This window comes from Hyaena hyaena, unplaced genomic scaffold (genome assembly GCF_003009895.1).
Source record: "Hyaena hyaena isolate Hyena2069 unplaced genomic scaffold, ASM300989v1 scaffold_164, whole genome shotgun sequence".
Classification (NCBI taxonomy): domain Eukaryota; kingdom Metazoa; phylum Chordata; class Mammalia; order Carnivora; family Hyaenidae; genus Hyaena; species Hyaena hyaena.
The window spans coordinates 2,368,614-2,383,875 of NW_024080796.1; the positions used below are offsets into that span (position 1 = coordinate 2,368,614).

Here is a 15,262-nt window from a genome sequence, read left to right on the forward strand (position 1 = left end):
TTATTTGCTTCTCAGATGTCCGGTACTTTATTAAATGTGATTGGATCAAGGAATGTGGCATGTTTAAACAGTATGGGAAATTTCTCATATAACTCATGCTCAGAAGCAAGAGGCCTAGTACATCCACATCCACTTGGTAAGAGGTTGTATTCATGTTTATAAATTCGCCACCTTTTGCTGTAGGTGGGTAGTGGCAGATGTGTTTATTAAGTAAAGCCAATGTAGAATGATGGCATTACAGAATTAGGGGAGTAAGTGGGAGAAATGTTTTGATTCTAGTCTGGCTGAATCCAAATATACCCTGAGAAAATAATTTCTCTAAAAAGATGACTTGAGTTCAGGACCTAGTGTTTTCTGTGTTTTAGTACACAGTATAGTTTTCTTTCAGTGGCCACAAATTGGCAGCTGACAGACTTTATTGTTTTAGCTGCTGCCCTACTTGATCAGTTGTTAGAGCTGTCAGATTTTACTCAAAAGTCTGGATGTCTCATCTCTGAAAAATAGGTGGTGCTGACAATGTATTTCTGCTTCAGGAAAATAATCGACAGTGGAGTAGCTACTATCTCTTCAGATAGGGACTATATATAGTTCACATTTGGTCCTATTCACGAATTACGTTACCTGCTGGGCACCTGTAAACTGCTTTTAAGTCCCTATTCTACTTATTTGACAGATTGTTGATAGCATTTTATATTTAGTATATAACTTCTAACCTAGGAGAAAGTAAACATAAGTAAAACTAGCCTACATTACTTAGTAGGAGAGACCCCATGTGTAAAGACAGTTTACTCTTTAGAAGGTGTGGCATGTTTGCTCATCTTCAGCCTTGTCCTGGTTACTGTATTAGAGTACCGTGGTGCGGATTGAAGAGATTCAGCGACATTAGCAAAAAGTGACAATAGAATGAAAGTGAAGAGATTAAAGAAATACTAATTAGAAACAGGAGTACCTTGCAGCCTTTTAATATGATATAGGTTCTCTTTTCTTTAATTGTTAACACAGTGTTAAAGACATCACTTTGTTTATCATTTTGATGTTTTTAATGATACTGAAAAAGAAAAAGTTAAAATATATTCAAGATATACAGTTTACTGACCAGGTGAATGAAAATACATTTTATAAAAGATTTTTGTCTACTTTGTTGAGCTGAGAAGTCTTAGCACTTAAAATGAGAAAGTTGCTAGTAGAAAGTTTTCTTAGCTGCACTAGACTAATTTTAGGGCTATTATAGACTTATTTTTGTTAAAAGTTTGCTTCTGTTATGTAACATTCACTGTCTCAACTATTTTGAGACTACATTAATGATCCAGAAAACATGGTCTTTGATGATGATGATGTGATGTAATTTTGAATTTCACATTTTCCAGAGTGAAAGCCAACTTCTCAACATGCATCTAATAGCATGACATTGCTAACTCCAGGGAAGTGTTACTCTTTTTTGGAAAATGGCTTTAAGTTAGAGCGGAAACTTTAGTGGAAATTACAAAAGCATTTAACTTGCACAGGACACATTTATTCTGCTGCTTTTCTAACTCTTCACACTCCCAAAAGAGAGAGTGATTTGGGAGAAAGCTTAAAGTCTGTTCAAATAAGGGATTTTTTTTTTTAATCGCTCAGGTTAGAACTTCCACAGAGTTCTTATTAGTAATTTGTAATAGTCTGTTTTAGTCATTAATGTGTGACTATGGAAATGATGAAAACGGTGTTATTGACTCAGTGAATCCTTTGAGTTTAATGAAAAGAGGGAGTTTAACACCGTGTCTGAGGAGTTGCTTCTGCATCTGCCCAAGGACTTCTACCCCCCTTGTGATAAACCAGGTGCTACTACTCAGGAAAGTCTGTGACCTATTGCTTTCCTTTGCTGACCAAGAAGTATCATGGGAGGCGTAGAGGCGGAAGCTATTAGTACGGAAGTCAGGAAATGATTATTTTTGTCTGGTACTGCCAGTAACTAATTGTATAGTTTTGGATAAATTACTTAAGCTCTTAATACCATCTGCAACCATGAAATGAGAGGGGTGGTTGGATTTGGATTAGATAAGGAGTCAGGGAAGAACAGACTTTGGAATCAGAGTGAAAGTGAATTCATTTTCTTTCACTGACTAGTTAGAAGTTTATATGAGAAATGTATATATAATGCTTAAAGTGTAATGTCTGTCATAAGTGCTCAGTACATTTTATGCATTATGTTTCAGGAGATGAAGCTAGTTGCTTATTTTCAGACTTTAGTTTTCTTATCTTTAAAATGGGAATAAAGTCTCTACCATACAGAGTTGATATTGGGATTTAAATGAGCATAGCATCTGTAAAGCATTTAGTGCAGTGTAGGATACAAATTAAGTTATTAGTAAATATCAATTGCTTTTTCCTCATAAGGTTCCCTCTGGCACTTTTTTTCCATTTTTTTTTCTTTTTTTTCCCAATCATTATGGAATTGGGGAGAAATCTGGGCCACTTGGATACTTTAGAAAATGATCTTTAGGGTAAGGGGTTGTTAGGGGTCTGGCTGATTTACAGTAAAAATGCCAGAAAGCAAGGTGCTTAAATCTCTAAGTGAGGACTTTAAAGAGCTCGAAGAGGACCCAGTAAGAATTCCTGTTTGTGCTCAGGAAGCATGGTAGAGTGAAAACAAAAATGGGTTGTGAATTTATCAGTGGATTCAACAAATTTAACAAGTATTTATTATGTACCTGTTATCTGCTGGGCACTGTTTTGATGTCTGGCCTATGAGATCCCCGGCCTCAAAGAGTTTACACTGGGGCAGGGGCAATGCGAAGATAGACACTAAATATAAGAAGGTTAAACTACCAAGGGAGTGAGAAGCCTGGGAGTAGCATAGAGTAGGCAGTGAATAGCTAGCTGAACACTACCCAGATGTACTCTGTGAACCAGTTCAAGATCAGTGCAGATTAGTTATCATTTATTCTGGTCTCCCATTAGAACTGAAATTATGAGTGTCTAGAGATTTTTATGTCAATCTGAGAAAGTAATGTTATGTCAATTGGGTCAAATAATAAAAATAATTGAGGCATATATTTTATATACCTTCTCTTTATTTTACCTTTCAAGTAATTCTTTTTCATTGTATTTTCAAAAGTATTGATATTTGATGGATTGGAAATAAAACATTGGTTATTTATCATTATTAATTTGCAAAGCACTGAGCTAGAATAATAACTAACTATTGGTTCTTTAGTAAGCAGGTAATAGGGAATTTAACTTCTTACGATTAACTAATTCATTGTCAGGTGATTGTTTAACTTACTCAGCTTTAAAAAAAATCGTTGTTATTCACATTATATTTTATGCTGGACTAAATGATTTTAGGTCCTTTGATTTTCAAGTACTTTTATTCAAAGAGTTGGATGCATAAAGTAGGAAAAGAGAAGAGTGACACACCTAACAAAATTAAAACCGGAAGGAATACAACACCTGGATGGTTTCCAATTCTGAGACTTTGTGATCAGTAGCCAGATGTTCCTTACACAGTGTAAACTATGTGAAATCGTACCGTTGTGTGCTTGTCCCTGTTTCTCCTCCTGCTCCTGGAGGAGCACAGATGCTGAAAAGAGAATATTTGAGAAAATCTATTATTGCTTATCAAAGAAAACCTAGGTATTTAGGATTAAAAGTCTACTAATTCCTGTTGCTGTATGATAACTTCATCTTTCCCCTAATTTAGAGTCCCATTGTCTTTATTGTATAATAAGGATAGTTTAAGAACAGTGTTTTAAAACAGCTGAAAATAAGATTAAAAAATAAGGAACATATTTTGGATAACCCCTAGTTATTATAGTAAGTACTTCTTTTCATTTTGTTATCAGTTTAGTTGTACTCTCACTTCCAGACTTATTTGAAAATGAAATTTAATATATTTGTACCACTAAAGTAAGTGGAAAGATAGAAGTGAAGATATAGGATTATTTATTTGTAGGTCATAAAGTAATTGCTGAAAAAAATTGAAACCAAGGACTTCATAGACAGTGACTGAACTCTTGCTCCGTCAGATCTGGCCATTATAAGACAGCACAAGAATGATTTAGGTTAAACAAGAATGTGCCACTGACAAAATATGTTCTTGTATAGATATTTGTAATTTAACATGCCTGAGTTTATAAAAAAAACTTTCGTAATATTAACGAGTGCTAAATATGTTGAATCATAACCATGATAATAGTGGTACCTGAAGATGCATTAAGTCTTATTATTTGGTGAAATGTAAAGGAGTGTGGTTCTAAGAGCAAATCTATTTAATGATCATTTACTATTTAAGTGATTAGTTAACAAAATTTGGAATGTGGCTGTGGAGTATAATGAGGACAGCTTTTAGCTAGTGTGAATTATAATTTGTATTTTTAATGATTGTTAAAAATAGCAATTCTTGGATTTATGTAATCGTATTGATCTATGCCACAAAAAAACTAAGGTTTTTTAATATCTCTGGGCGTTAGAAATATTTTTGGCATGGTGGAGGTAGAATTTCAGGTACATAAGAATTATAAGCTGATTTTCACTTATTACCTGGATTTGAATCATATTGATAAATACATAACTGGGTATATTCTAGAACCAGTCAGTGCTTGTTGGGGAACGAATGGGGGAGGGTTTACTCAGCAGTATCTCCTTTAGTCTGGTCATGAAATGAGGACTGCTTTATGTAAATTGTTCTTACTGGTGCCAGCTAGCTGTAACTGCAGTCTGGCTGTGCTAGGGCAGCAAATAATATGTGTCGTGGATTTTCTGTTTGGAATGTATAAGAATTCAGCCTTTTGGACTGAAAGAACAGAGTTGATGCTTTAGGGAAAGAGTACTGAGACCTCCACAACTGACAATATGTGGAATAATGAGAAGCTATAAGCCTTTAAAGCTTATAGTTCTGCTTTTATAGCTTTATGCCTATTGATACTATTGGGTAATATGTGGGAGGTACTTAACTGAACACAGTTGCTGCAGTCCTAATAGTTGGCAGAATAGGAAGCAGTACAAAAGAATTCTGATTCTAGGCATCTTCACTTGCAACAGTCCTTTGGAAGATGTACTTTGTGTGTTCTGTGAGCTTCATTGGCATACTGTCTGACGTTTTTTGGCTTTTGTGGTTAATGGGATGTTTGCTGCACAAACTACACAACAGATGTAAACCACTGTTTGAAAGGAATTTTAATATGTAGCCAATCTACTGTATGCCTGTTTTTTTAATGAATATGAACCAAGCAAGGAATTTAGGCTCAAGAAAGCTGTTCTAGAAGTCTGCATTAGCTTTTAATGTTTATACAAATGAACTAAGTAGCAGTGGTTTACAGAAGAGGAAGCCCTTTTCACAATATCAAGCTACCCACAGGTAAGAGATTCAGGTCCTTTTTTTGTGACCACCCCCACCTCCCACCCCTGACCCCTCAGGCCTTATGTCTATCTCTCATCTTTGGAAAGTTTTTCTCTTTGGTTTTAATTTTAATCATACCAGGGTTAGTAGATTGTTTCATGTAAATTTCTCAGGAGATTTAGAATACCATATTTGGATTTGGTCTTTTAAAAAATAATTTTCACTTTTTATAATTTTTCTCAGGTTTGTATTGAAATGAACTAACAGACTTCATATATGAACATTACTCATGCATACAATTCATATTACATAGAAATCAGTTTTAGACCTCTTTTCATTATAGTCCTGTTACTGTGTTTTCAGTTGTAGTGACACCAGCTGGTATATAGAGAGAAATGACATTTTATAACCTTACTAAACTATGAAGTTTTCGTGTAAATGCACCACTTTGAATTTATCATCAAAATCTGACTGCTTCTGTTCTCACAAATGGTTCATTGACATACTTTAGTTAATGTGTGTTTATACATATAACAGGGTCAAGTTTTCTAGTTCGGCCCTTATCCTTTCCATTTCCACAGATTTTAATTTATCACCATTTTAACAAAGTGAATTTAAGGCTAAAACTAAAATGGATGTGTTAGAAATTTTATTTTAATATTTTTAAAGTTTGGTTAAGCATCACAAGAGGCATTTATTATATTGTTTTTTGTATACTTGAAAAATTGCATGCAGAAAACCATAATCCAATTTAAATAAAAATAAGGGACTATACAACATAAGGAATATATAACTATACTATGTATAAAAGTGTAAAGATTTATGTTTTTAAAGAAATGCAGGTATGTGTGTCTGCTAATATCAGTATGGCCAGTGATAAAATATATTACTGATTGATATATTTTGGGCGATGAGTGTGCCTAGGTGACACAGCAATGGGTGATAATGAGGCTAGGTTAGAGAAGTAGAGGAGGAAAGGGATGATATTAGGCAGTTGTTTACTCTTTGCCTCTCTTTCCAGAAGTTGAACAGCAGGATCTTTCTGCAACCTAAAAGTGTTAGTTTTAGATGGGACTTCCAGCTCTCTAGATGCTCTGAAAGGCCGTTTATTACTACATGGCCGGGTACTTAAAAGCTAGAGGCCGGCTAAGATAGAGTGTGGATGGAAGCCACACACTCATGCTTCAGGGGGACAACCTGTTTCTCTTTGCCTTTTGACAGTGTTGCTTAGGCTTTTAAAAAATATATAATCATTTACACATGTTTGTGGGTGTGTGTTTCATCTCAGTAAACAGCTTCACTAGGATTAGAGAAATGGTGATCATAGAAAGATACCAATTTTGCTTAATGTGCTGAAGGTTGTTGGATTAGGAGCAGGGCTTGCTTCTCTCGTGGAGAACACGTATCTCTGAAACAGTTGGGGAAGTTCTCACCCTTCTCTAGAGCAATTAATTGGGAGAATGTTAGAATAGTTGAGGCCAACTGCGGGGTTTTTATTTATAGGTAAAGAGGCAAGGGAACTTAGACCACAACAGAGAAATTTACTGAATGCTGTTCAATAAATATTCAGTTGGGGGGTCATAGCAAAATACATGGAGGAGTATTTCCTATATAGACAAATAACCGTAAAGAGAAGCATATAAGAAGACAGTGATAATGTCTCGAAGATAAAGATGTGTAATCTTTGAGACTATTAGAGGTGAGTGTGAAATGATTAAAAAATCTGGGATAAATTTTGAGTTTTTAGTTTTTGTGTTCCTCTTAGATCACAATTAATTAGTGAACGATGTAGAATACCATAATCTTGGAAGTGGAATAGACCTAGGTGATCAAGTAGGTGTACCATCATACTTCTCACAGGAATCTACTGTTTATTATTCCTGGCAGTTAATTATCTAGCTTCTGCTTCAACATTTCTAATGACAGAAGGGAAGGTCTCTAATTTCATAAGGCAATTCCTTCTTTTTTTGGACATCTGAACAAATCAACATCTGTGGTTTTTGAGGTGGTCTTGGCCTTTCATTGTTTTTGTTTCTGTACGGGTCCACGGGTCCATTTGTCTGTCTGTCTGTCTGTCTGCCTACCTGCCTGTTTCTCTCTGTATCTGTTTTACATGATAGATCCGTGCTATTTAAAGAAAGCCATTAAAATTCCCCTGTGATTTCTAGGCTCCATATTCTCCATTTTCCCAGCTACTCATACAACATGTTGTTCTAGGTCATACTTTAGCCTGGTCGTCCTCTTGTGCCCTACTGTTTGGACCTCCCTTTATCTGAAATAAACGTAATAGTAAAAAGTATCTCTCTCTGGTCTGCAGTTTAACTTTGTTTTGACATTTCTGACAGCCACCTAGCACTGGTGAATTTTATTGGTAAGTTCAATAAGTTAAAATCCCTCAGTATTTTTCACACATACCTTAGATAACCTTTAATATACCTGGATATTTGAACCATTGTTTCAATGTATTGTAATGTATTGCTTTATATTTGTAGTTAGGTGTTTTTTATAACTTCTATGCTGTTTAGTATGCTTTCTTTTGGTACTCCTTGATATATTTTCTGCTTTTTTCAAAAAACTGGCTATTGGTTTTATTGATGGTTGCTGTTTCATTGAGTTTTCTCTCATAATTTTCTGTTTTTATTGTAATGCCTTTCCTCCTTTACTAGCATTTTTGAGTTTGTGGGATTTTTTTTTTATTAATATGTGCATTTAAGGCTATCAGTTTTCCTCTGAGTATCATTTTAGATGAATTCCCTACGTTGTATTGTTAATATTTTTGTTATTATTTCATCACTGATTTCTTCCTTAATTCAAAAGATTTTTTATTATTATTTTTTTTAATTTATAAGGAGATCCTTTTCCTCTCATTTCATTGTTGATCATCTAGCTTTGTTATGGCCAGAGGACGTGGCTATGTGTGATTTTTTTTTTGGGGGGGGGTCTTTGAATTTATTAATATTTCCTTGTCACTGTATATGCGGTCAGCATTAATGTGTGTTGGAGGTGTTTGTGGAAAATACATATTCTAAGTTTGTTGGATATACAATTCTACTTTTCTACTTTTTTAGCATGTTGATTAAGAAATGCATTGTTTATACTATGATTTTCTTCATCTGTAGATTGGTGTATTTAGCTCTGATTGTGGATTTATTAGTTTCTTCCTGAAAATTTTAACCCTGTTTTTGCTTTATGTGATTTAAAGTGATACAATTTAGTAGATTGTACCTTTTATCTATAGGAAATACATATTTTTTTGTCCAATTACATGATTTTCTATTTGAATTCTTTTTATTCATGTTAAATAGTGTATTATTTTTCTGTCTTTTAAATTTTTAACCTGTATGTGCTATTTTGTTATAGGGCATGTCTCTTGTTTATAATGCGTATCAGATATTTTTGTCACTTAACCCAGTTTGAAACCTGATAAGTTTTTTTAGGCTGACAGTTTTCTTTATTTTTGCCCTACATTTCACAACCCATAAATCTGTTAGCTCCCATCTTATGATTATCTGAGATTTTAATTCCAGAATATTTATTTTAAAGGTGATAGAGCCTCATTTTCAGCCAGCCAATGATGAGCTTTACTTGTTTTTTGGAGCATTGAGATGTCTCCTTTTGGAACATTCCTCCCATTACTTAGGGTCTTTTGCTGTCTTGTACCTGTACTGTATCTTTATGTAATTATTTTAACAAGGGCCTGTTTCCTCAGTCTTGCTCAGAAGTAATATCTTTATTTTGTCTATCCTGTTGATTGCTAGTTTTTCTGGCAGTAGAATCTAGGCTAAAAATAAATTCTCCCCTGAACTTTGAGGATATCCTGTTGTTTATTTTAGCATTCAGTATTGCTGATGACAAGTCTGATGTCAGTTTAATTCTTATTCCTTTGTGGTTAAACGATTTTTTACTCTAAGTTATTAGTATTTCCTCATTGTTTTTCTGAAATCCTAATACAGTATGTCTAGATACTACCTTTTTTCTTGTTTTAATTTAGTCTGTTTTGGTAATTAGTCCTGTTCTATGGAAAAAGTATATATATGTTTTTAAATTTAACTCTGTGAGTTGTTTTTTCTTATTTTCTTCTCCTTTTTTTTCCCCCTAAAACTCATCTTCAGTGAAAGTTGTTGCTTCTGGGTATGTTCCTCATCTCTCTTAGCTTTTCTGTTTTCCCTTTGTATGCTATTTTGGGAGAGCATCTGGTCTTGATTAACTGTGTCTCTCTTCAGCTGAGTTCATGCAGCTCATGATTTGAATTTCTAATATTTGAAGTTGATTTCTTTTTATATCAGCTTGTTCTTATGGGTACAGTACACTTTCAGGATATTTAATATACTATGTCAGAATGTTCTCTGTTCATTCTAGCGATTAACTAGTTTTTGTTTGTTTGTAAGGTTTGGCATCTATTTGTGATTATACTCATTTTCATATTTGAGATTTCCTGTTTTACTTTGGGTCAGTGCGAATCAAGTGATTGTGAGGGGTTGGGAAATGGTACTTGTACTTGCTACTCATGGGAAATGCTGGGAATTTATCTTTTAGCTATTAGTCTTCCTTCTGTCTCTTTAATATCTGGGTGGGTCAACTAATCACATTTATAAATGCTGCTGCTGCCCTCGTTTATCATTAGCGTGGAAGAGATTGGGAAAAGTGGAATGGGTTTAACCACTAACATACAAATTACATGAATGTGTTTTCACTGTGACAATTGGAACTGGCACATATAAGTGAAACTCTGTATTTCTGTTCTCTTGTTTTTCCTCATGTGAATTGCTATAAACTAGTTTGGCGTTTATCCTTACAGACTTTAAAATACCACTACTTGCCTATATAAATATTTAGAAATATATCATTTCTTTGTTTTAAGACAATAACATATGAAATATGGAAACAGTTTATTGACTGCTTACATTTCTAAGTACTTTCTATCTAATTATCCCATTTAACCCTGATAACATTTTTAGGAGGAGAGTCATTGTTACAGTTTCAGTTTCATAGTTGAGGATATGGTGGCAAAGAGGGGATACGTTATCTTCAACAGGTAACTTAGCCAGGAAATAATAGTACTAGTATTCAGAACGGTGTTTGGCTCCAGCTTTTGCAGCACTAAAGTACTAAGAATTCTGTGGCTGCTTTGTTGTACACTTTATATTCATGCCCATGAAAGAAATCTACCACATTCTTCTTAACCTTTAATGTTCTTAGTGTGGATGCTTCACAGTATTTTCTTAAAGCTATTTTCTTAGTGATAGATGTTATATATATTTTTTTTAATTTAAAGTCTGTAAATGTCTATTTAAGGAATTTCACTTGTGATTCCTTCCACTATCAGTCACCTAAGTTCCTCAACTTAGTGGAAGGAATCACAAGTCAGACTCATGATCTTCAAAATAGTCCTTTTTTTTTTTTTTTTTAAATATTTTTATTTCTAGGAGAGAGAGAGAGAGACAGCGTGAGCAGGGGAGGGTCAGAGAGAGAGGGAGATACAGACTCTGAAATAGGCTCCAGGCTCTGAGCTGGCAGTCAGCAGAGAGCCCGACGTGGGGCTCGAACTCATGAACCGCGAGATCATGACCTAAGCGAAAGTCGGACACTTAACCGACTAAGCCACCCAGGCGCCCCCAAAATAGTCCTTTTAAAAAGAACTTTTTGTTCAGTAAACAGGCGTTGTCATCATTCAGTCTACAATTCTTTTGGTTGGGCTTCTTTGATCTCCCCCTGAATATGGACATACTTCAAAAATTCCCCACTTATAATTTTTAAGATCCAGCTTCTTTTACTTTAGGGCCTCATTTAAGGTCAGAGTAGATGGATCTACCTGGTTCTCTATTTCAGATGCCCTCTAAACATGAATAAGTTCAAATCATGTTCACCCTTGAACTGTCACACCCTAGAATTGTACAGATTATTGGGATATACCAATACTTTTAAGCCCAGACATTGTATTCTCAATTAAAAGCACCTAAAAAAAAAAGAAGAGATCTTTGTTTTAAGTCAACATTAAAATAAGAATACTAATTCAGTATAACTGAGATTTCCCTTATATCATATGGTTTTAGTAATTCTGTAGGCCTGGAACCACCTTCATGTTTATCAATAATACCCTGATTACTTTTATCTTTTTTTAGGTATCATGTTCCTTCTAATCTGTATCAAAGCTCATACTTGAACAGTGAGTTCTGGATTGCAAGAGAGGATTTATTTTTCATACTTTGTCCACAAATTAAACAAAAACAATTTGTATTTTTGCTATTTTGGTCTAGCCGTAGGTATCAATGATAACATTCCTTTTTAAAATATGCTAGTGTATCTTAAGGTAGACATCTCAAAATGTCTCCAGTGTGTCAAAATGGTGCACAGTTCTTGCCTATTTGCGTTTAAAAATGGTTATGACAATGATGTCTTCTACTAGCTGTGTATTGAGACTACTCATTGCTATATATCATTGCCAACTATGGTTGCCAATCAGATGTGTAAAAATGTGTTTTTTTCTGTTTAGTGTTTCTGTGATTATTAAGTTTAATATTTTTTCTTATGTTTGGTTTTTTATGAATTGCCTGTTTATGATTTTTAATTTTTATTTTGAATTGTTTGTCCTTTTTATTCACTAATTGGTATTCCTTTTTACTCAGGATACTAATTTCATATCCTTGTGCTTTTTAGTTTTCAAGTATTTCTCAGAATTTGTGGTTACATGTAGTGCTTTCTGTGCCTTTGAAAATTTTTGTGATTTCATATCTAAGTCTGTTTGCTGTTGTGCTGATATGCTCACTTGCTATTTTTTTTCTTCAAAAAATTGTAATTAGATTCTAGTTAGCTGACATACAGTGCAATATTGGTTTCAGGAGTAGAATTCAGTCATTCATCATTTACTCAACTGCTGTTTTGATCCATTTTCAACCATTTTTTTCAAAGTTCATTCCCTGTTAATTTGTGATGCTATCTCTATCAGGTATTGCATTGCTTGTGTCTGTTTTCTATATAATTTATTGTACTCATCTTTTAATACTTATGATAATAATTACTACTTTGTCATATGTTCTCACATCTGAGAAGGGCAAGCATCATTTTTTTCTTTTGACTTTCAGTTTTCTTCCTGTTTTGCCATTTTTTTGGCAGATTAATTTAAAGTTTGTTTTGATATAAATATAACTAGATGGCATTTTAGCTAGAATTACTTCTAATAAGTTTTATTGTGGAATAATTGATGTTTTTCTACAAGTCATATCCAATGTAGCTCTAATATTTCCTATATTTTATAGCTCTTGTGAAGCTTCTCATATGATATTGTTCCTAGATACCTGTCTCTTGTGATTCTGAAATAAATGCTTTCTTCATTGTATCTTCTGTGTGCTCTTATTAATTTTGATATGATTTCTAGAACAGTATTAAACATGTTATCACATTTTTTTGTTTTTGCCTAGAATGGAAATACCTGTGGTGTTTTATCACTAAATATAAAGTTTCCCATTGGTTTCAAGTAGCCTTTATGAACCTCAGGAGCAGTCTTTATGTTCTTAATTTTTATTTTTATCAGTGAGAGAGTGTTGAAACATATTCAGTGCCTTTTCATTATCTGTTGAAAAAGGACAGTTAATATTTGTAACCATTTTTGGTTGTGAATAAATTTTTAAATATGCTAAATTTTTTAATTATTAGAGGTACTTAAAATTGGAAAACAGTGAAGTTTGGGGTAAAAAAAATTATCTCTTAGAGTTAACCAGGCATATGAGGATAAAGGAATGTGATGAAATTGTATAGTTTCTCATCTCTTGACCTTAAAGACCCAACATAGAAGGTCTCAGTCACGTCCCACAGACTGTTCCAGTCTCTCCAAGAGCTGTCCTTTGTACAATGTATTGATTAGGTCATTTGTTAGCCATCAGGCATAACATGGCTAATCATATTTCTTCTCTTCTCTAGTAGAATAACTTCAGAGTCTGTTTCAACATGAAAGAGGTGATGAAAAAAGTTTAGGACAGAAATACAATAAATATTTGGAAATACCAAAATGAAGTCCTTCATCTGAATTTGTGAATCTTTTAAAAGAGCTTGGTGGCTTACTCTATTTATTATTGTATTTCTTTGGAATGTTTCTTTCTTTTTCTTTCCTTTTCTTCTTCATTTTGTAAATTCTGGAGGCTCTAGGCTCTGATAAATATTTTCATGTGGCAGAGAGCCAGATTTCAATAGCTCTGAACTCAGTATGTTCCTGTTGCTTAGCAACTACTTGTGAAGTCTTGTGGATGTAACTGAATTATAAATAGGGTTATGAGCAGAAGTGCAATTGCAGTTGTAAAGAAAGGCATACTCTTTCCCCTTCTCAGCTGAAATTTGAGTGATTCTTTATGCAGAGTCAGTTTTCAGAAATCTGGTTTATAAAAAGTAGGAGTACTAACCCTATCAGTAAGACTGAATAAGGGCTGTGTAGAGGTCTTGTTTACAGTGACACACTTGAAATCATGTTTTTGATTATTAAGAATAAACAGTCTGTTTTGAAGAGATAACAGTTAATGGAAAGTAGAGAACTTCTCCTAATTTTCATGGTCATTCATGTAGAAAGATATCCATGCATTATATTACTGCCTGTATTTCTCTTCCACATTTATATTAAAATCTACATGCAGTAACACTTTAATCTATGCTACATTTTTGTACTTTTTAAAATCACATTGTTTCTTTAGAATATTTTAAAATTATCCTATAATAGTGACCACTTAGGCATTTGATAAAGATTGAATACATGAAAAAACCCAACATATTTTTATCTTTTCTCAGCAGAACAGTGCATTTTGGAGTGGAATTTATCACAGTTTTATTTAAGAATCAAAACTTAAAGGATCCTGGGGCACCTGGGTGGCTCAGTCGGTTAAGCCCCTGTTCGGCTCAGGTCATGATCTCATGGTTCATGGGTTTGAGCCCTGCATTGGGCTCTGTGCTGACAGCTCAGAGCCTGGAGCCTCTTTGAATTCTGATTCTCTGTCTTCCTCTCTCTCTGCCTCTCCACCCCCCTCCACTACTCTGTCTCCTTTCTCTCAAAAATAAACATAAAAAAAAATTTTTTTTTAACCTTAAAGGATCCTTTCAGGTCTTCTAATTTCATTTCCATGTATTCTAGATAGAAAACTTTAGAACTAAAGATTTTATTAAATGATTTACCTAAGCCAGTAGTCCCCTCCATAGCTGAGTGTTTTTTTCTGCATCAGTCTCTTAATTGATGCATATCTAGCAACTCTTTTTTTTTTGCACTCGTATTTCATTAGTTTACACAAAATTTAGTTCTACTCTACAGCTTATAATAAAAACATACAACGGAATTCGGTAACAAGCACAACCAATATGAACAGGTTTAGATGAGAGCAGAATAACATGAGATCTCAGTGTATTTGTAGTTATCAGTCTGTATATTGATTGAATGGGTAGAGAATATTGGCTCATTTACTATGATGGTTAGGAGAGCAGTTAAGAGAGTTTCCAAAGTATAGTGTTATTTGGTCAGATCTCTGCTGATGGTTTTTAGGTTTTAAATGATGAAACATGGTGATGATTCATGGTTTTAGATGAAGGAAATCTGTTTTATTTAAATGTATCAGGAACTGTTGATAATAGCTTCTGACAGCCCAACCTGTGAAAAGTAAGCTGCTTATGAATATTTGCCAGAAACAGGTAGATTGTATTTTTATGCATTACTAGTGAGAAAAATTTTAGAATGGGAATATAATTTTTCTTTGCTCCCTAGGGGGGTGTTGGTCCATTCTGAGTTGTATGCCCAGGAGAGATCTTACCATCAAAAGCATGACTTTTTTCTGAAATTTTAACTGAAGAACAATAGGTTTATAAAGATACAGATTTGATTATTTTTTTCCAATCAGCCAAAAAAAGTTGTGGTAAATATAATTTTAATTAAATATGCAAGGAGGTCTAACATACCAACAGTATTGCTTTGTT

General features: G+C 33.9%; 1 protein-coding gene and 1 non-coding gene across 5 annotated transcripts in view; one reads left to right on the forward strand and one right to left on the reverse strand.

Annotated features, from left to right (window-relative positions):
- The window catches only part of LOC120236879 (activating transcription factor 7 interacting protein), a 112,874-nt gene that overhangs the window by 19,306 nt on the left and 78,306 nt on the right, over positions 1-15,262 (forward strand). The gene's annotated exons all lie outside the window — the stretch shown is intronic.
- LOC120236909 lies at positions 11,447-11,562 on the reverse strand. Its single transcript, XR_005529800.1, has one exon. It is a non-coding gene; the product is annotated as a small nucleolar RNA SNORA40 (small nucleolar RNA).